We start from the raw sequence: 26,660 nt of genomic DNA on the forward strand, positions 1-26,660 counted from the left end.
AATTACCCTTGTGTGTGTTTGCCAAGTTGTGCAAGACTGCATTTTGAAAAAAAAGACTTTGGTTAATAAGTTAGAAGATCATAAATAAATCTTTGCATACCCTCTTATTGCAGTGTTGATGAAGCAGTGTTAGCATTAATTGATATGCTTGCACAATCTTAATTCATGAAAGTAAAAATTGTATGTGAGCATATTTTGCATAAAACTGAATTGTTTTGACACTTGGTGATCTTTGTGTTTGCTTTATTGTCATGGTGTTACAATTAGGATACGTAATATATACCTTTACATAGTCATGCCTGTGAAAAGGTTAGAAAGTTCAGTCCTAAAGTGGTCTACTCAGGGTTTGTTATTACAGCTCTTGAGCTTTCATAACATAAGACAATATGTTTCATAATTTGCTATTTTTCTCTCTATACAATGGATAGAGTTGACAGTGGAACATGTGAAACTCCTGTTATGTCCTCTGTGCTAGAGAAAACTGTGTTCAGACAGCACAAACCCTAGCTGGACTTCATTAGTTTAGTGTTAATAAGTTAGAAGGTTATCAGAAGCTAAGACATGAAATATTAGCAAGGTTTCTGCCTACTTTTTCCTTTTTGATTTAAAAAACCCCATGGGGTAAATGCATATGCTATGACTTCTCCAAGGTCTATGTGAAAAGGACTCTTTATTAGGGAAAGTGATGCTAAGCAAAAAGACTAGGCATTCTTATTTCCTTATTCTTGGGAAATGTCAGTTAGGTTAAGATTTAATACATGTCTGTACAAAATCCAAAAAGTAAGTCTTCCTTTTCTCTGCTTTTATGATTAACTCAGACTTTTTAGGCTTTCTGGTGCCTGGTCCTCCATGAGTTCATGTTCTCTTTTGCTTTGAACTTTTAACATCTTTTTCACTACAAGGTGAGAAGCTTTCTCAAAGTTCTTTAGTATTCAGTACTTTTTGACCTTTTAACAATTTCTAAGACTAGTCAATGCTAAAGGAAACCAGAATGAAGCAATAAGCTAACATCCTAACATATGCTTTACAGGGAATTTTAATTGACTGTGTTAAGTCAATGTCAATATAGACTATTAAGGCTTTTAAGTCAATAAAATTTGATCTGAACAGTACATAAATAAGTACATACATAAATAATTTTCCATTATACTGACAATTCAAAGTACCTATATAAATTTGTGGCTTGTAACAGCTTTTAAACAGAGAATGGAACTGATTCAACTCAAACTGATATTGATATGAGTATGGAAATCAGTTGGAGTGGGACTTTTAAAGTCTCAGAGAACATGAAAATTGAATGTGTAACCTGAGTGTTTAGTGCTCAGTATTTTGAATGCATTCTGTCAGTCACAGCACATGTTCCAAACATGTCGAAAGCTCTTTTAAGACTTAATGCCTCTATAAGATGTAGCATGTGTTGATTTGTACATGTCCTATATGTAGTTCTGGTGGGAAGTGGAAAGGACTGTCCAGTTTACAAATTCTAATATTTCCCCATGGGAAGCACAGTCAGGGCAGTTTATTTCAGGTGTGTGTTTATGAGGACCCCACAGCATGATACTAAACCTGTGATATCCATGTAATAGAGAAATTGAAAGGTCTAGTCCTACGGTGATCAACGTAAATCTTCCTTTAATTTGTTTTTTCTGTCAGTTCTCTTTTGTACTTAGAGAGGATTCTTTTCCCACTCTGCATTATTAGTCTCTGTAGCTGTGCTCTTCACTCAAATTCTCATTATCTGCTGGAATTTGGATGCAGCAAGTCTGCTTAGGTTAAGGCAGTTCTTTGTGAACACAAGGGTAACCCCTATCTTGAAAGAATGAACAATCCTGTTATAATAAGGGTCAAGAGAACAAAGAGTGATTAAAAGGACATATTCATAATATGAGTCATTGAGGATGTAATGAACTGCAAAGTCATGGTGCCTTGGAAGCCAAATTTCCCAAATTCATGTCTGGTAATTAGAGAACAAATCCCTTCTTTCGTTATTATTACCAGATGACGTTTCTGATTTCACTAGATCTTTTCATAGCGCTTATATTTCCTGAGTAATGCTCAAAACTCACATCAGATTAACACTCCCAGCTAATTTATTAAGTTCTGCCTTTTGTTCTTCATAACATTTGTCTCAGCAGGGTAATGAATAACCAAAATAATTAATTCATACTTTTAACTCTGCCAGTAAAATCAGCACGATAGCTACCTCATTTACAAGGGATATGCATCAAAAGGAAGGAAACTGATTGAATGGGATGAAAGACTGCAACCTGGTGTGGCCAGTTTTCCTGACCATGTGAGCTGCATACCAAAATAAGTATTTCTGGGAATGCTTCACAGGAGAAATAACTGTGGCTCCTCAGCCCTCTAGTGCAGGATACAGGCTGGCTGAAAGCCCAGCTGGGCTCCCCAGGATAGCACAGTGATGCTGGTCTCAGTAGTCTCCGTGACTAGAGCTTTGGAGCTACGGAAGCCCCTTAAATACAGTAAAATGTGAATTAGTAGTGAGAACACTTGCTTTTATGTAAGTGTAGCAACAATTTTTACCTAACATTTGGTAGCTAGTGTGCCTTGAAGGAAAAAGACAAGAGATGATCCAAGGAGACAAACCACTAAGTTAAAAAAAAAAAAAGGCGGGGGGGGGGGGCGGGGAGCCAGGGAGGTGGTCTTTCCGTAACAGAACAGGGATCTGTCTCTGAAGCATTTGGAAATGGAAAGACATACTACACTAGTTATATTAGATGGTGATGTGTAAGGAGTAATTTCTATGTTAAAGCAACATCTTAAAAAAGCAGGAAAAGAAAAACCAAACCTGAGGCTGTTTTATTAGAGGTATTTCCTTGAGACCTTACATTCTGGAGTAAATCACTCGAAGAATCTACCTGATATAAAAGAAATACAAGATTAAGTATTGTTGAGGAATAATCTATGATAAGAATAATATGTTAGGATGGGAAGTATGTTAGGATTAATAATTAGAAATTGGCATAGGTGCCTGGATGAACTAGCAAATTTGGAATTATTCATTTTGTGGAAGTGAATAACAAGAAAAATTCAAAGAGAGTTCAATATCCCAGGCTGATTTCTTTTCATTATGGCATTCTTTTTGTAGTAATGTCTTCCTGTGTTATATTTAAGCTAGTATTATTAATAAATTTTGGAATAAATCTGAAGAAAGCCAATTAACTGAGGGATTAATTAGCAGTTAGTGCTAGGGATGAGAGGTTCTAGGTATGGTAAAAGACTTCTAAGTTCTTCTAGTATCACAGGTAAATTGATGGCTGCATGCAATATCACTTTCTCAGCAAACGAGTCTATTACTCTGTGTGCACCTCCAGTTTCCATTTTTTGGTATTATTCATGCATGAATCTCAAATTACCTGAAAAAGCTATAAAAGTTGCTCTGGAAAGACCTGTTGTCTCTCTACGGTTCCATATTTGGCTGTTTTGGGAATTATTCTTCTGTTGCATCCATCCCCTCAAGCACGTTCTTTGAGGAATGTGTGTACCAAAAAATAAAAGCTGTCATGAAGGATAGCTGAGAAGAAATACTGAGGCAGACGTTTTGCAGCATGAAATCTGGGAAGCAAATACAGGTGAACAGGCAGGCATTATTATGCTCCATGCAGATGGCTCCTTCAGGGACAGCTATTTTCCTGGGATGTGATGGATAATTCCAGGTATGAGTGAATTAATTCAGTGGGCAATGAGAATATTTCCTATTTGTGCAGCCATAGAATGGATTGCTTCTTGAACGATCAGATTAGTGGACTATTGGCTGCCTCTGAAAGAGTGCTCTAAAAAGTTTTTGATCTGAAAAGATGTGATTATTATTCACACTTCTCAGGTGGAAGAAGATTCTCTATCACTGGTGCCAATGTGTTCATGTTTTACTCATTCACTACTGCTCCTGCCTATTTAATTCACTATGGCTCCTGCCATATATTCCTTCTGTCTATGATTTCTTGCCTGATAGCTGAGGGATGGGCTGGCAACAAAACATCTGTATATGTCTCTCTCCCAACCCATCCAGATCTCTCTGGATCTCCCAACCAGATCAGGTGTGGCAGGAATAAATGTTACTAATATGCACAGAGTCACACTACAGTTTGTATTTATAGGTCCTGAAAGAAACCCCACAGACAAAATAGTATCTTGGACAAAGTGCAGATGAGTGGCTAAAGCCTTGGGTCTTGTCAATATAAATGGATAACAGATTTGTGTAACAACTGTCCTAGTCTCAATTCTACTTGTACAGCTTGGTCCAATCCCTACTGAAGTCAATGAGGAGTCTCTGATTGAGACTTATGAAGAGTTAAATACAACAGTATATAACAATGTACATCTCTCAACTAAGTGTTTCTGCAGAAGAGGTAGTTATTTAGTGTGGAGAAAAAGGAGAATGAGTACTATAGAGGGAAAACAATGAGTTGACAAGGAACAAAATATGACAATGAAATACCAAAACAACTCCAACATTTCAGACATATGGAGCAGGCCACTGCATCCTGTCTATTACTTTTAGGCTGCCTTGGTCTACTCGTCTGTACCATTTAACTTAGTGGCAAGTGGCATTAGGTATGCTGTATCTTGGTCATTTTGTCTGGTTGACGACAGCTGAGCAGTGTTTTCTTAAAGGTTGATAGTTGAGCCAAGCACAATGTGAGAGTATGTATCCTTACAACAGGTACGGGTAGTCTTCACAGCACACGTTCCGTAATCCTGAAGGGACCTCGTAAATGCTACATGTTGTGGGTGGAAAGGAAGTTTGGCTTCAGAGACGGCCGAAAGGATGAGTTAATAAAGAGATACAGAGAACGTTCTGTACATTCTGTGTGTTGGCCAAGTGATTTCAGTGACCTGTGTGTTGCCCAGTTTACCTCTATGAGTAGGCCACATACCTCAGACCAATCCAGCCTATATTGAACAACAGCTTCTAATTAGGCATAGAAATGAAATGGCTGTATTTGCTGACGTTCCTAGGCAAGATGATTAACTCACATCCCTGAGTGAGACTCTTTGGAAAATCAGACCATGTGCCTGTTTTTCTAGTTGTTGATCTGGTTGAGTGACATGCAAGGAAAAAGTTTAAACTTTGTTGCCTTTATTATAATTTCTTGCTTTTATAATAATTGCCTTTATTATGATATTGTAAAGAAACTGAAAACAGAGATATTTTCAATTTTCAGCTTAGAAGATTAAACTAACTGTTCAATAACTTGAACTTCTGCCATCTCCATTTTCTCTGTTATCACTTAGTCACCTTGAAGGCAATCAGTTCTTTAGTAGCAGTCCTAGGCTTAGTATGATGATTGACATTGTAAAATTGCTTAGGAAAATACTATTACTGAACTAAATGGGCAACTTCTATTTCTGTTATCCTTTACACAGGCAAATGCCTGTTGGCCCACTAATCTGGATTTATATCAGGGAAAACCATGCTCAGTAAAGATAAAGTTTATTTACATTCCTGGGTACATGTCAGCTTTTTACAGGTCTATCTCCAAGAGAAGTTTCCTTTAGAGATGTTTTGAAATAAGCTGCTACTAAAATGGCTTTGCCTTTCAAAAAGTTGCAGCCTTTAAAATGAAAATTATTGGATTATAAATGTTTAAGACATGAAAGGAAGTTGACAGAAGAAGCGTTTTGTGCATTAGAAGTCTAAACCTGGGCAAGTATTTGATGGAAATTTTTACCCACTTTCCTGATGATTACATATGAAAGCTCATGCTTTTTAATTTCTTTGCTGGCACAAAACACCTCTTTAATTAGGATTTTAAGATATGATGCTACACATTTGAGGTTATTAAACAAAATTCTGGGACATGTTGATGAACTAGAAAATGGAGATAAATGGTGTCACCTTTAACAAATGCATTCCAAAATGTAAAGGAAGAGCTACACTATTGATGCAATCAAGCTTTTCTGATGTAATGGTGTTTTAACAAGATTTGAGGGCCTAAAATTGACATAGCTGTAATTAAAGTTCTGCATGCTGATCTACCATGGCATGCACACATGTCTCTTATTGTCCGCTCTACCAAAAAGCTGAAGAAGCACACTCTGAAATGCATTTTAAAAAAAATTAAGTATATTTATTCCAAGTAGGGGTATCAGCACTCAGACAGCTTCTGCAGTGACTGCGACTGGAGTCAGCAAATTAAAGAACGTACCTAAAAAGTTTTGTTTCATTTGTCAGTCTACTGAAGCGATCATTTACATGTATGTTTGTTTTCTTCCGTTGCATTTATAAAGCTCTGATTAATGTGGTATCAAATCCTAGTCTGCTTAAGGCATCTGAAAGAAAATAGTGCTTATGGTTTGATTACATTTCTTTATGTAATATTTCTAGAACTTTCTACCTTCTTATTTCATTCCCTACTTTGCATTAACATATTTTCTGTTCTGTCCCCTTCCATTTAATATTTTCTCTACTATGCCTGTCTTCTTATTCAGCATAAATAATGATTTTGCTTACAGTCATCTAACTTCATTTATATCAGGAATTAATACAGTATACCTCTAGGCTGTCTTCTCACTAGCCAGAACAGAAAAAGAGGCTGGCTTCAGCTCCTAATGAATTGTTCCTCTTTTTGGGGAAATACAAAGTGCAGTTCACTGAAATTCCATTAAAATCTTAGATATCCATTAAAAGTGCAAGTGAAACTGTAATATGTTTAAATGCAGAATGGAAGACAGACGGGGCATATGAAAAATGAATGAGCACTTACAAAAATGATTGTGCTCATTTCAAAAACTCTGAAGGTTACTCTGGAAGAACTCCAAATGTTGTGACTACAGCCTCCTCTTAATTTTTCAGTACTGTGGCCTGTCATAGTCATGAACTGGAAACAAGGAAACTCACTTTTACAATGGCACCACTGTAGCCTGAGTGTTGCATCACCATAGATTCTTCTGCATGGTTGTCTTTTGCTCCAAGTTTGACATTTCAGTGTTACCTCTAACTTGCTCTATGTATGTCTATACTATATATACTATCTTAATATAATTTTAAATATTTATAGATTAATTTTATCTAAAAAAAGGTCTGAATTATCAGTTCTAAATTTTTCCCCATTTACAAGCATCAGACCAGTTACTTATATATTTCTCTGCATTAATTTATAGTTTTTTGCTTTATAATAGGTACTACAGTTATGTAATTACTCTAGCTGAAACTGTCTAGGATGTGCTGCTAAGACTTTAGCTTGCCCTTCCATATGGTGACAAATTTCTTCTTTTACAATTAAAATCTTGCTCTTTTGTTCAAAGTGGAGCTTTTAATATTTTAAGGTATTAATTTGAAAAATAACTGGACTGTCCTATTCTCTTTCCTAGTCCTTTACAGCTGTTCAGGAAATTCTGAGAGGGGGAAAGTGAAGGGACAGGATGCTGATCAGTTAGGGGAAAAAAAGGTTTGCCCAATAGAACTGGTTTTGAAGGATTTCTCACCTGAAAATGCAGTGAAAATATTTATGTAATATTTCTAGAACTTTCTACCTTCTTATTTCATTCCCTACTTTGCATTAACATATTTTCTGTTCTGTCCCCTTCCATTTAATATTTTCTCTACTATGCCTGTCTTCTTATTCAGCATAAATAATGATTTTGCTTACAGTCATCTAACTTCATTTATATCAGGAATTAATACAGTATACCTCTAGGCTGTCTTCTCACTAGCCAGAACAGAAAAAGTTTGGTTTGTGCTTTTTTTTTTTTTTTTTAATTTTGATACATTTAGACCAAAAATATCAAACAGGTTTCTTTCTGCCTCTCCTATCAATGGCAAGTGTCTGCAAGTGACTGCAATTTGTCAGTCCTTATGTCTTCAGGAGTTTCTATAGGATATGTATAATGCAATAAGCAATTCAATATTCATTCATATAATTATAAGTTGCAAGATTAAATGCTTTATTTGTCAAAATAAAGGCTCATCTCTAGTGCTAAAGTACAAAAGAAAACCAGCATTTCTAGGCCTGGATTCATTGCATCCTGACACAGAGCTCTAAAATAGTTCAGATGGATCATGACCCCTAAAGCACAGAGCACATGAATCCCTCGCGGTATCTTGATTCAGTACCAGATTTCAGCACTCACGGAGCAGCCACTGCTGGCTTGGCTCAGCCGGCGTGGGTACACTCACCACGTGCTTATCCCGCAGCATGCAGTCTCTTTTCCCCTGTGCAGATACGGAAGGTCAAGGAAGGTCATCAGGAAGGACAGTGGTGGCCATGTCACAGTGAGCAGCAGTTGGGCGGTGGCCATGTCGCAATGAGCAATTATGGCATCACAGCGGGTATAAAAAGGGCTGCGGGGACAGGACTTCAGTCAGGAGGCAGATGAGTGAAGTGAGTGCAGAGGATGGGAGGGGAGAGGACAGGAGGGAAAAGGGGTGCCCCCTCCCTTCCGGGGCTGGGCCTGGGCCTGGGCCCTGCTCCAGCTGTGCTGGGCTGCAGGGCTGTTGGCCCCACATCTCCTGCCCATAAGGTAGCTGTGGAGCTCAACAGCCTTTGCCTGGGGCTGCAAACTCACCTCATCCCACTTCCCCAGAGGCATCTGGCGGAGAGGCCCCGGTGCTGTTGGAGCCATGGTTTTTGGGAGCGCTTACCGTTGACCTGCATTGTGTCTACCATGAAGCAGAAGGTTCCAGACGTCAGAGAGGGTGGTGAGTGAGAGCAACGTACCTACACAGCTGCCTGCCAGGAAGCAAGGAGCCCCAACGGGAAGGGGTAAGTGGAGTAGAGAGGAGAGAGGGAGGTTGGGCTCTCTTTGTCCATGCCAGCCTGGTCTTTTCCCAGAGCTGTGGCCATGGACAGGCCACTTCTCTTGTACCACTCATACACTGAATGAGTATACACGGAATGTTCAAAGTTTGTTCAAAGAAAACAATCAGCTTTAATGAATTCAACACACAAGAAAGGAAAAGAATGAAGTAATCTTCTGCCTATTCTTTGTTCTGGAGACAAGATTTGTTTGTAATATTGAAATCATGGTTTATTTAATACAGGACCTTTTTATTTCTACGTGACATTTTAATCAAACATGCTAAAGTTGGAAATGGAAAGGTTTCAAGTAATTATGTTTAATCACTTGAGCATCATTTAATCAAAATATTCATAAATTGTAATAATTATCATTGTCAGTCCTTTTCTAACACATGCTTTGATATATCATATTAATATCAACCTTGATTACTATGTTTATTGAAAACTACATTCTAATTTTCTCTTTTAAATCAGCAGTATACCTCAGGCAATTTCAGAAGCATCTTTAATCCTTTATATTTATTGGTTATACCTTCAGCAGATGTTATAAACAACCATAAATCCTCTAGCTTTATAAATCCGTGTTTCAACCTATTGTTGATGATTGATGTTGATGACCAGTCATTGTTCAATACATTCATGTATATGCATTAATTTCTCATACATACTGTTTTTTTCAGTTGGGAGTAAAATTTTTAAGCCCAACTAAGACAATGTGAAAGACTTCCAGGGATTTGAGCCTCCTTTTAAAAGTTGGCTTCATGATAAGCGTATAATAAGTATTACCTTTTATCTGCAATTCAGCTAATATTTCGATCTGATGACTGGCACTTTCAGGTTACATCTGCATTGTAGCTGCTGTGGCAGTGCTATCTGAACAGCTTGAAATGGGTATTGGAAGCCAGCGAGATGCTGGAAGCATGATGGTTTGTTTGGGTTAATATAATCTGTCAAGAAGTGTGATAAATTAGTCCCTGTGGAGTTTCATGCTATCACAGTTTAACTGCTTCTGGAACCTGAGCTAGTGCATTTTAAGTTATCTTGGCTGGTGAGGTGCAGTGATAATGTGTATCATTAATTCCAAGTCTGGAATAATTCCTTAAAAATTAGCAGAGCTGTTTAGGTATAAAGACAAAATAAACAATGGTAGTGAGGAACCCCTTCAGTTTTGCTCAATTTCTTAGGGAAGGTTGTTGAAAAAATTCTGAGAGAGCACAGCTGAGCACCATCTTCAAAACAGAAGCAGTATTTGGGTCATGACACTTCTTACATCTCCTAGCTTTGATCCCACTGAGCCCTACACCTGGAGTGCAGCATGGCTTCAAGGTTCTCAGACCTTCAGAAAGGGGCCCCAGTGTCCCTGGGTAGCACAGACACAAAATCATCATTTAGATGGCATAGGGACACCAGTTGTTATGGTTTGAAGTTTGTCCTACGGACAAACAAAACTTGATTTTATACTTTTTCAACACGGAAAGAAACTCAGTGCAAGCAGGGACCAGGCAGTATAATGTGGTGATGTATATGGGAGTGTTGGTCACTTTTTAATCTTATTCTTGAGTGCCCATACACGGTACATTGGATGTTCAAATCCAATTCTGAAGCATAAGACTTCTATTTAGCTTCAAAAGAAAGCAGTGCAGCTATGGCTTCATCCCCTCTTGGTTCAAAATGAATCCCAAAACTTTGCTAGACAAAATTGGAGTTTGGATGTCATTATTTGTTATTCAACAGCATGTTCCTTAGACGTGTAAAATAGAAAGCCATATTTAACTGCATCATCTTGGGTAATGTATTTATTTGTCACTGATGCTGCGTTAAGCATCCAACAGATATAATCTGTAAGTGCGATAGGACTAACAGGAAATTTAAAGTCCTGGCTTTTTCTCTGCAGATAATAATTATAAACATCGACTTTCTCTCAGATATCACATAGTGTAAGTTTGTAAAATTGTGGCTGTTATTGGAAAATTAGACCAGAAGTATCTGTATTAGTGTCAGAGTAAGTTAACTCTCACCACAATGAAAGAGAACTGAAAGGGTACTGATGGTGGCAAAATGACCTTCCATGAAAATAGAGTCCAAATAACTTGTATTCTCATTTTTGAAAATTGCAGATGTATCTGGTGTGTCATTCTGTAACCTGAAAGTTTCCTCAGAACCTTCCAGAATCCAGCCTGCCTCACTGCACTGAGTGCCTCTAATTTTGACTTGTTCTATCTCCAGTGCATACATGAAGTGGTTTCCCGATCAACAATCAGACTTTCACTCTACGGAGGACAAATAATCTGAATTTGAATCTGAATCTGAATTTTTCACACAAACCTGATGTTATGTGAATTTTTCGCAAACCTTTGTTCACATATTACATAATTCTAGATTATTTGCAAACTGTTATAAATAGTAACCAAGTTTTCACTGAACTATCTCCCTGGTGCCAAATGTGGTCCATTTACCATACTGATGTCCAGTACCAACAATCAAGTGGCATTTTGAGGCATAAGGAAAAAGTAAGGGTAGAATTCCAAGTTTATCGTTTCAAAGATAACTTAAGATAATAGCATCATTTCTACCAATCCGGATCTCATACCTGATTACTTTCAGTGTATTGAGCATGCTGTGGCTCTCTTATTTATCAAGGCAGTAATAGCTCAGTGTGAGAGATTCGCCTTCTTATTTTCCTTCAGATTTAGTGTTTGGTAGAATTTAATCCTGCAGTCTCTGTAACAAAAGACGGATTTGGCTATATCGGACTTCTAGTGGAGTTTAAATACATCATGACTTGATCAAGTTTGTTTATGAAGTACTTTCACCACAACTATACCTTTCTTTATAGTGACTTCTTTACCTGTGTGAAAATATTCTTTGTTTTGTGTATCGCTTTTCAGATCCTGAATGATATGTCATGGTGCCATAGTGGTATCTTTTTTTATCTGCACATTAAGGTAGTAAGAATTGTTGTATAGCTCTTTGCTAGAAGCCTGTATACCAATAAATATTTTTAGTGAAGTTTGGAAGCAGTACAAATACAGTCTGAACTAGTAACTAGTATAACATTACACAAACTATCTTAAACATCAGAAAAGCATATTAATATGGTCTCTGATATTATTAGAAAATTATCATTAATATTAATCCTCAGTGCTTTATTAATCTTTTCGACAAGTCAAACAGAAGACAAAAGGTTCCAAGTTATGATTTTCCAACTAATGAGAATAATCAGTTTTTATTATACTCTTATAAAAATATGTAAGCAATAGAACACTTATTCAGCTTTCTATGAATTCTTTGTTAGTTGAGAAAATGGACAAAAGCAACTAGATTTCTTGAGTAGATTGCCATATAAAAAGTGTGTTTCCACTGAGTAACTTTCCTCACTTATTGGAATAGAAAATGATAGTATGAGCTCACTTAAAATTATACAGTGATCCTGAAGAAAAGAAACTTTGTTAAACCCAATTAAAGTCGAGAAGATATAATAATAACTTTTTGGGAAAACACTGCAGAAGACCATTTCAGTAAATGCATAATAATCCTATGTTAACTGCCACTTAAAAGAAATATCAGCAACTTAAAAACCTATTATCTAAAGATAATTTATTTTTTTAAGGCTAAAAAAATAAATTTTGTAGCACATTAAAAAATTCAAAACTAAAATATGATTGTAAATAACATATTGGCAGTAATGTTGAATACAGTAGAGTGATCAGTGAAAGGAATGTTCTCCAGCTATGAGGCACTGGTGAAGAGCAGTCCAAATCTTTTCAGTGGTCACAGTTTGCTGCTGCTTGCAGGGGCTGGAGGTGGCAGGGCCTCGCTTTATGTGAGAACACCTAAGTCAATGCGCTAGGGCACTAAGTAGGAAATTATGAAAAAAGATGTGGGGATTCATCTAGATCTTAAGAGGGTCCTGTCCAACCTAAACGATTCTGCAGTGAATGAAATGAAGACTTTAGGGTCTGGGATTTGCTTAGTAAATTTATAGGTAGCGATGAGAGCCTCCACAGTGACCATGCTAGCTACACAGACCTGCCAGTGTCCCCTGTTCTCTAAACCCGCTATTTTCACTCCCGCAGGCTCACTCCTTAGTTAGAAAGTTCTCAGAGTGAAAACAGAACGGCATGAAGAGGGAGACAGGGTGACAGGAAAGCAGAGACTATTGTTTGCTAAAATTGTCAGTGATTGCGTACACATAGAAACATCAAAAAGCGCTTCTGAGATTGCTAAAGCTTAAATGCTTGTGACTATTCAATAGTGCATAGGTAGATTTTAAGATGGGGAAGACGGAATCTTGGACACCACCAAGATGCTCCAGAAGCAAGAATCACTGACTTCTAAGTAGAGGAGACTGAAGGAAGCAGCTGGCATTTGCCTTGATGCAGAACAAGCTTGTCCTCTACAGGCTGAGAAGCAGTGAGCTCGGTTCCTCACCTAGGAGCTCTAGCAGATCGCCTTACATCCACTCTATTTTTTTGAGGAGGTGTCCAACTGTGTTCCCTTCTTCTCACTATTCTGCAATTACTCAATATTTGAACCAGCACTAGATCCCCAGGAGGGGGCAGGTTAAGCCTGCATCCCAATCTGCTTCCTAGCAGCTTTACCAGGTTAGCACTTGATTTCAGAAAATTCTCATAAAAATATCACTGTAAAAGGGTGCAGTCATTTAACACAGAAGGAAGAATATACAGTAATTTCCTTGGAGCAGCTTTTTATATTAGAGCTGTCAAGATTCATTGGCATGAATGGAATGATGGCAGTTCAGGTCTCCACTAGTTGAAAATAGTAATAGCAGCAGCAAAACAAATTATGTCCCTTTTTTCCCTTTGTGTTGTATTTTAAAGAAAAAGGGAAAGAAATAAAATGATACAAACATCCTGAAATGGTCCTACTTCTGAAGATAGCTGAGTTTAGAATAGTTGGATGCTTTTCATCTCTTCACAGCATGTATTATGATCAACAAATCCAGAATTAATATTAGTTCAGAGAAAACAAATACTTGATGTAATTTTCCTATCTGTTCCATGACTCTGGTTTTTTTTTTGTTCTTGCCTTCTGTGTAGTTTTTGTGCTGTGTGTTTATCCTTAACATTCAGAAAAAAGAAAGATTTTAAAAAAATATACCTAAGAGATTCTATTCCTGTACCAAGAGTCCTTGTCGTTTCCAGTCATATCAGGTCCCTTTTAGAGGTGCAAGGGCTGTCGCTCACTCCATGCTGTATTTTCTTCACAATCATATATGTCCCTAAGAAACTCATTCTTTTCCTACCTATATTCAACTTATGCCATTGAAGCTCTGGTTTTCTGTGAAATTTGCTGCATTTTTGTCTCTGTGGTGAAGCATTATTTTCACGTCTGAGGATTTTAATATTTAAATAATATTAAAAATCTTGAAACATGTTAGTAAAAACAGTAGGACTCTTTCAATTTTTCCCTGCAATGCCATATTAAATGGGAAGTCTTATTCTATTAGAATATGCTAATGAAGATGAATTCTTCAGTAAAATATGCATTTTCCACATTATTGGGCTGAAGTTTCCTGTATGAAGTAGTTTGTTTTCTTTTATATTTTAAATTAAAATATAATTGGAGCTTGGTCAAAACTGCCTGAAGTTGAACAGTCTCTGCCCAGCAATAACTTAATTAAAAAACAAATTAAGAGTAGGAAAATATGGAAGATGCAAAAATGGAAGATGTTTAGTCCTCTGGGAAAAAAAGAGAAACAGGCAAGTATAGTAAAAAGGAGAGGAAAAAGAAATACAGTGTGTGCTGCTGCTTGGATTCTTTGATGAACACTTCCTTTTCTGACTTTTGATGCAAGGTTTGCCTTGCATAAAAAGCTCTCTGGATTTCCATTAGTGGCCTCTTATCCTTTGGAGGGTAAACTGTTTTGGGTTATATTTTAGACAAATGTCTACACATGTTTAGCAAGGAGCCTTCAAAGATTGCAGCAGCTACCACTGTCCTTCAACCAAGGAGAGCAGCAGGAGGTCATATAAATGGTACGAGTTAAGCAAATCAGGACATGAAATGAAAGTAGATAGTGGATTTTTCTGAAACTTGGACTATTCTGTTAACTTCTTAGGGCAAGAATTGATTTGATCCCTTTCACCTTGCAAGTTAGGAAAGGTTAGGATGGCTAAAAAGAAACCTTATGGGGCATCATGGACAGCCAATTTGAATATTTAATTTAGAAGCATAGTTGCCCGTGCGCCTTTGGTATTCAATGAACAGAGACACTTTTCCAGAGGACAATTCAAAGCAGGAACTTCATTTTTCTCTCTCTCTTTCTGTCTTATATATAAGGAACCCGTAAAGACTCCCAGAGCCTGAAATTAGGTCAGGTGGAGAGCCATCTAATCTCAGCATAGCTATTGGTGCTTTTATTTTCTGAGCCATCTCGATGAATTTTCATGCCATTATATTCTTGTGAACATACAGGTAATCATCAGATTGGTAAACACAGACTGCAGTTACCAAGTTGCATGTGGTTTGTTGAGCTTACCAGGATTTAATAGGTCAGAGAGAATTGAAGTGAATTAATAGTCAAGCAATTAGTACGTAAATTCTTCTAGATAGTTGACAGCAGAATTGTGCTCTATAGGTGCAGAAAGTACTGTAAGCCTTACGGGCTAGACTTATATTTCAGTGAGAAGTCAAATGAAGTAATTTAAAGCTATTGGGCTGCTTATCACATTAGCATAGATAGCTACTGCGTTTATGCAGCGTGTTACCCTTCCCATCTGAACAAAGAAGAACTAAAGGTCCTCCTTTGATCACATAAGGAGAGGTGGTTTCCCAGGAGGTCTCATTAGAATGGATTTTTTCAGCATTAGTCACATATTTCCATAGCTGGTCTTTTGCTGGTTGTAGAAATGTCAGTGATGATAGACACAGCAAACCAGAGGAGATTTCAGCAATATTGTGCCTACTTAATTAATCTTGGTTGGTGTTCTGGAGCTGCATAGCTGCTAGGATAATAATAAGCACAACGTTTTTATGTAGAAAATACCCATCCACAAATACCTCAGGATGCCTAATGCAATATAATAAGACTCTGAAAAGGCTATAAATAATGTGGTAATTGAGCCACTATGAAAGTGAACAGGAACAAAATAAAACCATAAGATTATGATTATGTGCCAAATTTTTGACATAAAATATCAGTCTATTTTATAGAATTATTTTAACCAAAGAGAAAACGAGCTTGCAAAGATGCAGATGTGTGTGATAGCTTAAAGTACTTGTATGGCATGAATGCCTAGAAGGCCCAGCTGAGACAGATGTTGTGCTCTGCCAGGTTCTGTATAAACAAATTTAAACAATGATCTGTTTCTTTACAAAAGATGACGACCCCAGTTCTTTGAAGATTTCATCAAGAATTTACACTATTATATAAGCGCAATGGTCCTGTAACAGTTTAAAAGCTAATAATTGAAAAAGGGGTATTTGAAGGCACACTTCTTTCCTACAGGCAACAGACTGCAAACCTCATTCATTCATGAGTGCTGTGCCTGTCTGAACAAGACTTCTGGCTTTCTGTAATTGGGGTAGTGGCTCTTTTACACACAGCTGGTAAGATACCAAAAACGATTTGAATCAATTAGTCTGCCTTTCTGTATGACATATTTGAATTTCATGTGCTAGTTTCTGAACCAAAGCCAATCTATGATTTATTTGAACTAAATCACTGTTCCCTCAACTTCCTTTGTAGGCCCTTGAATAGTTTCCTGAGTAGCTGCTGACTCTTAAGTAGGAATTTAGGCTATGGCAGTAAGATTATTCTTAGTTTGGAATGAACCGCAAGGCTGAGGTTTGAGCTCAAAGGAAGGACGCTTTGATTTGTAGATTTTCCTTTACAAAATTTTCAGTTAAATTGTTTATTGGTGTGCTAGTTAAAGTCTTTTTGTGTCCTTTTCCAAGATGCTGTGTGTAGACATACTTACAATATAGACACTCATACACACATAGTGTGACTTCTTGCATTTAGTGGGGAAGATCACGTTGCGGATCACATTTAGTGGGTCAGCACAGCTACATTCGCAGAAAAACTGCAGTGTGCAGAAGGGAAGGCAAAGACCATGGCCCTTCATTACTCTGGCTGCATTATGTAACTGTGGTCCCTCAGCTTGAAGCTGCTCTAAATTTTCTGACCCGTGCAAGCCTTTGCACGCCCATTTTTCCTTTTTCTGTTTATCCACTATGTGTGAGAGTTCAAGCATGAAGTATACAGTTCAAGCATGGTTCTGTATCACTTGAGTATTCACTCTGCAAGGCAGAGAAAACCCCATCACCCAGTTTAGCAGTTAACTGTTAAGGATGCTTTGCAGAAGTGTGACAAGGAAGCATGACTAATTTACCTTTTTTAATGAGAAAAAGTAAAAAAAAAAATCTGCTTGTATCACCTTTTACTCTTGGTATTTTAAAGTCTAAAATATATGCTAATTTTGCTTATTGCATTTCTTCATGACATGGGAGGATGATGTGCTGCTTTAAGAACTGTCCTGCAGAATGGTTTTAAGATCTCCCTCATCTTGCTAAGATACATAAATGTTTGTTGAAGCAAAAGATAGGGTATAGACAAAGCTCCGGTACTCCAAGCAAAGGAAGAAGTGAAAATAGATGAAAATAGATTTCTCTCAAACAAAAGGATCAGTGTTATTGTGATTTATCCCCTTTCCTGTCTGGCTGTTCATCCCCAACTGACTTTTGTTCTCGTGCATTATCTTATAGCAGGAAGAGCTGAGGTGGCTTTATGCATATGGGCTATGAAGTGTACAGGTGCTGACCTGCAATGACAAATGATGGTTTCTTGCTTACGAGGCTCTCAGATGGTATCCCTAGACTTTGACAGGCAGTGCTGACATACTGTTTTGAACTGAAATATCTTACTGTGTCCATAGAAACAATTAACAAATAATGTTCAGGGATAAAACCAGAGGATCCTCTTGGGGGTCAGTAATTGCCCAAAAAAGAGAAATGTGTTTAATTTTGTGCCTGAAGCCTATGAAAATGAGATGGTATTAAATGCCATTTCTCCCTTATATCAAATTAATAAAAAGAAATTCCTTTAAAATGGGATGAAAAGGCTATGTGCTTTAAAAACCTTCTAATTTTAGTTGGGTATGTCTATGTCCTGAATTAAGGGACTGCTTTTTGTTCAATACCTGTACTAGTTGAAGATGACACCTTACAGTGTGTCTGTATGATAGATACAATGCATCTCAATTGCTTCCATTACAGCATGCTGGCTAGCCTGATGTTTCTTGCTGATTGGCACCATTTGAAGATTCAGTAAGAGTGATTAGGGTCCAGGTTCTCAAAACTGCTCAGCGTCTTGCAGGCTTTCATTGTTCTTCTGAGTGCTTGTGAAAGCCTGGGCTCAGTATGTGATTCTGACAGCTTGCTTTCTGTACCTCCACTAGTGGAGCTGTGAAGGCCTAAGGAGCAAAAATGCTATTTTTATTTTTTGGTCAAGATTAGAATGATCTTTGCTGGTAGCACTAATGATGTTTTGGGGGAATCTCCCCTTTCTGCTTCTAAGATGATGCTAGCGTAACACTGACTTGTTTTGAGAGCGAAGACAGAACTTCAGGTTATATTTCCACTGTAAAGCACTGAGACTATTTGTCAGAACACATTTGGCAGAAGCGATCTGTGTTGCTGAGTTAAAGGAAAGAGCAATTTAGGTAATGGCAGGTAGGTAAACTGAAGACTGAGTAAGTGTTTCCAGATGAGAGTTAATACTAGCTGAGGATCTAGTGCCATGAAAGACTAGAAAAATGTAACACACAGAGCAACAGAAGATAACAGTGAGGTATGCATTCAGATATTATCTGATCTGGAAGCATTCTGTCACCTAAAGAATATAAACCACTAGAAAGTGATAAAGCATGAAATGTTAAGGCATATGGTTGGAAGAAAAGTCTAGTTATACTTCATCTAGCACCGAACCAGCTGCAACAACAAGAAAGCATAAACTAACAGAAGAATCTTGCAAGATACATGTATATAGTCTGTCTTTTTTTTATACATGTATATATTGTATATACATACATATATAAAAGATAAAATACATATTATCTCATATATATGTATATATTCTGTCACCTTTAGAGGTGACAGACACTACACTGCAAGTATGGCCACTAGGTTTCAATACAACATTTCTCTTTGTAGGGTAGATACACCTCTTTCCTAGGAACAGGAACCTTTCCTCAGATACTACCTTCCTAAGAACGGGAATTATGATCTAGAGCATGACCACTCCTTTGCCTGAAGATAACAGTGTTTGTGGATTTAGTAATGATAAATAAAACTATATTACCATTTTAATTTTCACAGAATCATAAAATATTATTTATTTTACTTTGACTATGGTAAGGAACAACTCGTGATCTAAGTCATGCAACTCCACACATAGTGTATTATTTTTTAACATATTTAATAGCACAGTCAGTTTTATTTCTTATATTCCAGAGCCTTGTATCTCAAAGTATGTCTAAGAGTGCTATCAACCTCCATTCTGGTATTAATTTGGAGGAAAAAAAACACCTTTCAGAGATGTCAAGTAGATTTTAGTAACCATGCATTGATAATGGCTAAATAAGTTTGAAAATAACCAAGTGAAAGAGGTCATTAAAGGGCTTTTCTAGAAGGGAATTACGTTCTTATTCAAAATGGGGGCTCCAATATGCTTGTGTTTCTTCTGCAGAGAGAGGATTAGGAGGAAACTGTCATGATAGTTGTGACTAACTGGACAAAATGTTTGATTCTGTGACCAGATCTTTGCATGACCGTGACTTTAATCTGTCACTGTCAGATGTCTAAGATATGAAGGAAGTGTCCTTACAAAAGCTGTGGCTGTTGCAGTCAGAATCTGCTGTAATGAACTCCAAGAACTTGTAATACTAGTCATCCTTCCTACCTGACAGTGAGTTGTTCTAAGATTTTATTCCTATTTGATACCATTGAAGGGATTTTGTCTAATGTGAAAACAAAAATGAATGCTTTTTCACCTCATGCTCTGAGGCATTTCCTTTTAATTACTCCAGCTGTCATGATCTGGTTGATGCTCGATTACCAGTTTTATCCAATGTATTCATCTCAGTGAATTTTTGAGAAGAACAAAATACTCTTAAGGATAAGCCAATTTAGGAAATGTTGCTACGTTTACAGATTAGAGAAATGTTCTCAAGACAACTGAGGAATGGGAGATTAAAAATGTAATGCATTTTTTTAAAGTTTATTATAAGAAGCTTGAGGTTTTAGCAATTGAGTAGTGGACAGGAGAGTACACTTTTCCCTTTTTCAGCCAGGCAATTCAATTCCACAAGGACTCACTGAGTGCCAGATGGTGCTACTGTGATTTTATAGCATCTGAGGAACAAGTCCTGTTGGTTTACAGTCAGTTACTGTTTCAGTGGTGGCTCTCAGCCTTGAAGTCATCCCTCAATTCATGTGCTCATTAATTAAGAAGAATTTTGAGAGTGCCTTCTTCATTGTGGCAGCTCAGCTGATCAGGGAAGTGCTCTCTCTTCAGTCATATCTCCCTTCCTCAGAAAGACAGGGTGAAAAGACTGTAAATTAAAACTGCTTTTGTTTCCTTTCTCTTCCTTCAGAACCCAAGGTGAAAACTACTTTTGATAAAAAATAGGACTGTTTACATAAAGAGCCCTGAAGCAGGTGGCTGGAAGATACATGAGTTTCTAGGCACCATTGTCAAGCTATTTAACTCCTTTTAATCTCAGCTGGTCCCCCTCTAAAACAGCAGGATAGGGGCCAGGCATTTATCATTTTTTATTAGACATCATTAAATTGCCATAAATGTTCCCAGTGGGCATAGGTTTGCCCTGAATATTCAAAAAGGTGCCTTTTCTGGTGTTTCTTTTTTTTTTTTTTTTTTTTAATGTGACATCACGTACCTTTCTGTGTTAGAAAAATCACATGCATAGAAAAAGGTTCAAAGCCAGTGTGGAGTGGAGAGCCTGGGGATGGCTCTGGATGACTACTCAGCAAGTGGGAGAAGCTGCTGAACAGCTGTTTTCAGGAAACAATCAGGCTGAAAATTAAGCAGCCAAATAACATCTCAGCCATGGAGCCAGACAAAGGGCCAGGCCTCAAATAATACTGAAATTCAATAAGAACATAAAACATACATCATTTTTCTGCTCTATCAAGACTTCTTTCTTACTTACTTGCATTTAACAGGTACAGCCTTAGAAATATTACTGCATAAAACCCAAGACACCTTCAGTCTCATGGCAATTAAGTGTTCATTAACAAATCTGTATCTTATTGTAATTCACTGTTGCCATGCATGAGAAGCAGGTGAATGTATCATCTGGCCTGTTATGATAGTGTTTAAAAGAAATGTCACATCTACTTTTTAAGTAATTTTTCTCATTAGGCTTTGAGTACAAGTGAATTATTAGGCTTAGCTGTAACACTTCGTGGGGAGAAGGGGTGGAAGAAGTTAGGTGAATTTTCAGGCTAATTCAAGGTTGCTACAGGCTCTAAAACTGAACAGAGGAAGGAAGTGAATAAAAATTCACTTATTTCATCAAGTTCACCAGTCTAGCTGGTGACGTTAGCATGTAGTAAGTGAGAGGCTGTACTGCATATTACTTGCTCTGTTATAGAATTCATGATACACAGTTGTAGGAATTCCCTGGTTCATGGAAATGCTTAGTGTGCACTTTGCATGGGATGTAATTTACTTCACTTGTAGTGCTCACTAACAATATCCAGAAAAAGAATTAGTGCGCAGACAGCATCATAGTATCATTCATATCTACTCCTCAATGATACATCATTTACCCAGTACTCACTAAAGATTTTGCCTAAAGTTACAGCCTACCCTGCTGTAGGGAAAGAGAATTCTCAGTAGCTGTGGGCTTGTTGATGTTGTATTTTAGATGCATCAACTAAGCAAGCACCAGCACTGAAATGTAACAAAAGCAGCAGAATTTGCCATTCTGCTGGATGTAAAAGCCAATTAGCCCTTGTAGCGATCACTAAGCCCACTTGGTCTTCAAGCAATGTCTGTACAAAATTGCACAAGGAGATGAATACTGGAAACTGCTGTGGAAATCTCAAGCACTTCATTTGTGTTGCTTTAACGAATCACAAATCAATCCAGAAGTAGTGCATGGGAATATAAATACCTGGCTATAATTCATCTATTACATTACTGTATTAAGTGTCTGTAGGTGTTCTGTTGATGCAGCATGTAGAACATACAATTAATGACAACTTTGGACTGAACGATAGTATGATATAGAAAATAAGACATCATCAGATAAATGAAGCAGGCCAACAGAGAGAGACTGAGTGGAGGACGGGTTAAAAAAAGCAATAGGATGTACCTATAGGTACAGTTCACTGCCAGTCAGTTGCATCAGTCACAGCTTGCCAGTTGTGTTTAAAATTTACTCTTTAACTTAACTTATTCCATATGCTGCAGCTGCTTGGAAATGGTATGTGAAGCATAGAAATCTGCAATCCTTCTCTTTCCATTGAAAGATACTATTTCAATATAAATTCTTACTCTGCCCATGTTATTGTTGTTATTGGTATGAATGAACAAATGAACAAATCCTAACTGGTTTAAAATCACATTAGTCTGACAACCTTGATCATTGGAGGGCTGCAAATTAATGATTTGCAAGGAGCTCATTTATTCCTTCTGGGAAGATATGAGAACTATTATTTGATCTTAATGTCATTGTAGGTTGCAATCTATTAGATTTTGGCAAGGATCATATAAAAAATGAATGAGTTTACTGTAGGTGATGCTGCTGACAGTAACAGTGAAGAGGTGAATTACTGTCTGATGTGATTATGTATACACTTACCAAATCAAAGGAGAGGTGATATTGCAAGATATTTATACACCGATTCTTCTTCCAGAAAGGAAATGGTATAGAGGTCTATAACAACAAGACCCTTCTCCTGCAGGGACAGGAGGCCGTAATGGCAGTGGCAGAGTACGTTGGTGTTATGTAGGGAAATTGCCATTGCTTCCGTCCAGTGGGTAAAGTTGAGCTGGATAAGACTGAGTACTTGCACTTAGTGGTCTCAGTCACAGAAATCTAAAAATGTGTCTGTTCATTGTGGGATGTTGCCACTAATTTGTCTGGCGAGTGTTAGACACCAAGGCAGCAATGCCAGCATCTTGCTTCTTCAATGCCAGTGGAAGGCTACTTCTTGGATCCTGTTAAAATTGTGGGTAGTAGCTCTTCTGAGGATAGGACAGATACAAGGAAAGGCCTTGAAAGGAAGGTTATTAATTTAAATTATGTTACAGTGGACCAGATCAAGAAAAATTGTCCTGTACTGAGGGTAAGCAGCTGCAGGTACATGCAAGAAAATTTAAAAAAAATGATGCTCAGCGTATCACAACCAAAAGAGATGGACTGTGCAGCAGACAAACTTGGTAGCTCAAACTGTTGTCCCTTTATTTCATTCCTACCCCCTACCCAATGCTAACAGCTTTCTTAAATCATCAAAAATGCTAGAATCCAAAAGTAAGGAAGCAAAACCTGGTAAGAGGCATGTTTCCTATGCTCTTTGTGCTAGATTTCAGCAGGCATCCAAATAAAATCCCTGAAGTCCTTACAAGACATTAGATAGATGACCCATGAATCTTGCCCTTGTGCTGCTAAAATTGATGCAGACCACAAAGATCAATGCTTCATCTTTTCTGCTGATATCCAGAATTTTGGCATCATGAAATCCTTGAGTCTCTGGTTTTGCCATGGAGCCATGGTAATTGCCTTTAGTTTATATTGTGTTATGAACACTTATAAAAGAATTAATTGAGTGTAAGATAGCATTGGAGATTCCGATATCACCAATATATAGTAATGGCAGAAAATACAAATGGAACCATGGTGATTCATATTCCTCAGTTTGCAAGATGCCTCAATGCTTGAAATAAATGGGTATGTTGCGGAAGTACTGAAATGAAAAAGATTAGGATTAAAAAAATGAGGGAAACATAGAATGAGAGTAGAGTATAATATTCTTTTAAATAAATGTTAATCCATGTAAATTTGTGCTGCAAAAGACTAGATTAAAAAAAAAAAAAAACAAAACCAAAAACAAAACCCAAGTGTTCCTTGCTATGCATAGATTATTATTTGAAAAATCCAAGCAGACTTTGGCATATATGAAACTGACTTCTGAGAATATTGAGTTGGCATAATTTTCTTGTGTTATATCTGTAATTGAAATGGGGAGGATGAACTTCATATGCTAATTCCCCAAAGGGCCCATAATAAATACAATTACTAGGTTTCAAAATTATACATCAATATAGGTTTTTAGCACTGTGTTCAGATGATATTGGCTGTTAATTATCTGTCTAGTATAATACAGGTGTAAAGCATAACTCTACTGGAAATAATGATCAGTATTCTTCCATGCTTTTTTCTGGTAATTTCTCTAGATAAAATATTTTAACATGAGCATCTGAAACTTTAAAAGACAATTAAGAAATCATTTTCAAAGATCTTAGATTTAGCCTGAAATTTTGGAAATTAATGACAAATACTTGTCATCTTGTGGCATGCAAACTGATTCAGAAACAGAACAGGAAGGTTCTTTAAACTTTAGATTTAATTACTGTGTATGCAAAGAAGACATTTAACAAGTCGTTTCATTTTATTTTATTTGTTCCGAGTAGAAAATTTGGGCTTTTGCAGTTTTTTACAGAGTCTGTACTGCTTAAGCTGCAAATAGGCATTGCTGCTAAGATACAAAACAGTGAGCAATCTCAGTTAATGTACTGATAAATATTTGGTATCTTTACATTTTTTAGTACGTATTATAATAATAACAACAACTCAGTCTAAAAACAAATTCTAATTAATTGTATCTTTGTGGGGGTTTTATGAAAAGTATGTTTAATGGAAATATATCAGAAGTAAATGTAGAAATGCAGCATAATCTAACTTCTCAGTTCCAGATGGTAGGGCATGGAGACAACCCCTTATATCTGAGCACTTGCCTTCACAAACACGAATTAAACTTTCATCTCTATGCATGTAAGAAAGATTCCACAGCTTGCTCTCAGTCAGGAACAGCCACCTGAAAGCCCGCACCCTTGTATTCCCACGTTCCCTGATGCCCCAGGGCTGCTGGGAGCAGCAAGAGCTTTGGTGGTAGCCACGTCAAAGGCTGAGGCTGTGGTGAGCGATATGTGAGGATGGAAGGAGCAGAGCTGCAGCCAGCGGTGCCGTGGCAGACACAGATGGCATCAATGCATGCGACCTTGCTGCCAATCTTTTCCTAGAAGAGAAGGGGAAGAGCAAGAAAACTAGAAAATTGTATTTCTATGCTATAAAGATATATCTAAACAGACCATTCTTTCTGCATTTTAAGATAACATATATTGTTCATACAGCAAATAAACAATCCACTTCTGTCACCTGTCATAGCACAATGTCTGGGCAATCTAGGTGCTTTGTCTGGGGACCTAGAGCTACTAAATTGAATACTGGAAGGGCTGGAAGGACATACACATCATTCTTTAAATACTCTGAAATGCTGTCGTTTTGTCAACTTGTTTGTCACAAGTTCATATGCAGTCAGCACCTGTGGAGAAGATGGGAATTGAACTCTGTCGCACAATTTAACACAATTTGTCTGAAAGCAATGTGACTTCCCAAAGCCCTGAAACAGGCAAACTTTTCTCATCTTTTACTTTTATTCATGTCCTAGTGGTGGAGCTCATTCTTTTGCATTTTTAAATAGAGGCTTTAAGCAATTGTGATAAATGGTAATGTGAAAATTTTTCAGTGAAGCCTCTTCCTCCATTGAAATGTTTTTATGTGAGGGCTGGTGCTTTTTTTGGCAGGTGAACTTTTGTGGAATGGTTCCATTTCAGTGGAATTCTTTATTTCACTGGAGAATATAATCATATTCTCATAATTCTAAAGATTTAATTTAATTGCTTTCTGTAAGTTTCCTGGAAGCACCTGACAAAACTTGTACTTCCTTGTGAATTCCAGGATTTCCTTGAGGAGCCATCTGTGCATCTAGAGTTTGTCTGCCATGATGTATTCATATTCTCTTATGGCTAAAATCTTGTAATAATAATGGGAAATGCACTATAATTAGTGTCCAGTCTCTAAGGTGAAGAAGGGCTAAAGATACCGAAAGCATAATTCCCACAGATTCATAGCCCATAACTTCCTGAACATATTTAGAAAAACAACCCAAGCAAAATGGATTTGAATGAAATTTAAAAATTTGGTGCAGAAGAAGAAGTTAGAACTGCCCTTGGTGTTCCATTCCTACATGTAGTGGAGAGAGGCTTCAGAGCATATACGGACAGTATCTTGTGACCTTGTCTGACCTTCATCTGAATTTCTTACAAGTACAAAATGAAAGCCCTTCTCCCTGATGTTCAGAACATCATTTACTATCATCCTCTGCTGCATGTGTCCTTGTTGCAGAGCTGACAAACAGTATTGACAGAACCAAGGCATTGTGCGTATTGAACAAAGAGTTCTTTCTTCACTTTGCATCAACCAACAAAGTACTTACACACTTGATCTGAAACATGGCAAATTATGGGGTAGTTATGTTTCTAGTTCTGTCCAGGCTTTGCTTTCTGTGCAGGCTGTCAAAATAAATTACACTGTCAGATTTCATTAATATTTTCTGTGGCTAAATCTCCCTCTCAAAAATATTTCCTAAGATTAGGATATAGGATAGGAGCATATCGACCCATTTTTAGGTTATTTGTGTGGTAAATCAAAACAAAGATAGATAATGAAATTCATTTGTTTTACATTTAAAGGGTGTTTTTATATTAGTATGACGTTATTTGTTATCTTTAAATACTTGTCATAATCACTTCTTGCCTAATAATCCCTGATTGCACTTGACTTT

Source organism: Phaethon aethereus (assembly GCF_964289735.1).
Source record: "Phaethon aethereus genome assembly, chromosome: 14".
Classification (NCBI taxonomy): Eukaryota; Metazoa; Chordata; class Aves; order Phaethontiformes; family Phaethontidae; genus Phaethon; species Phaethon aethereus.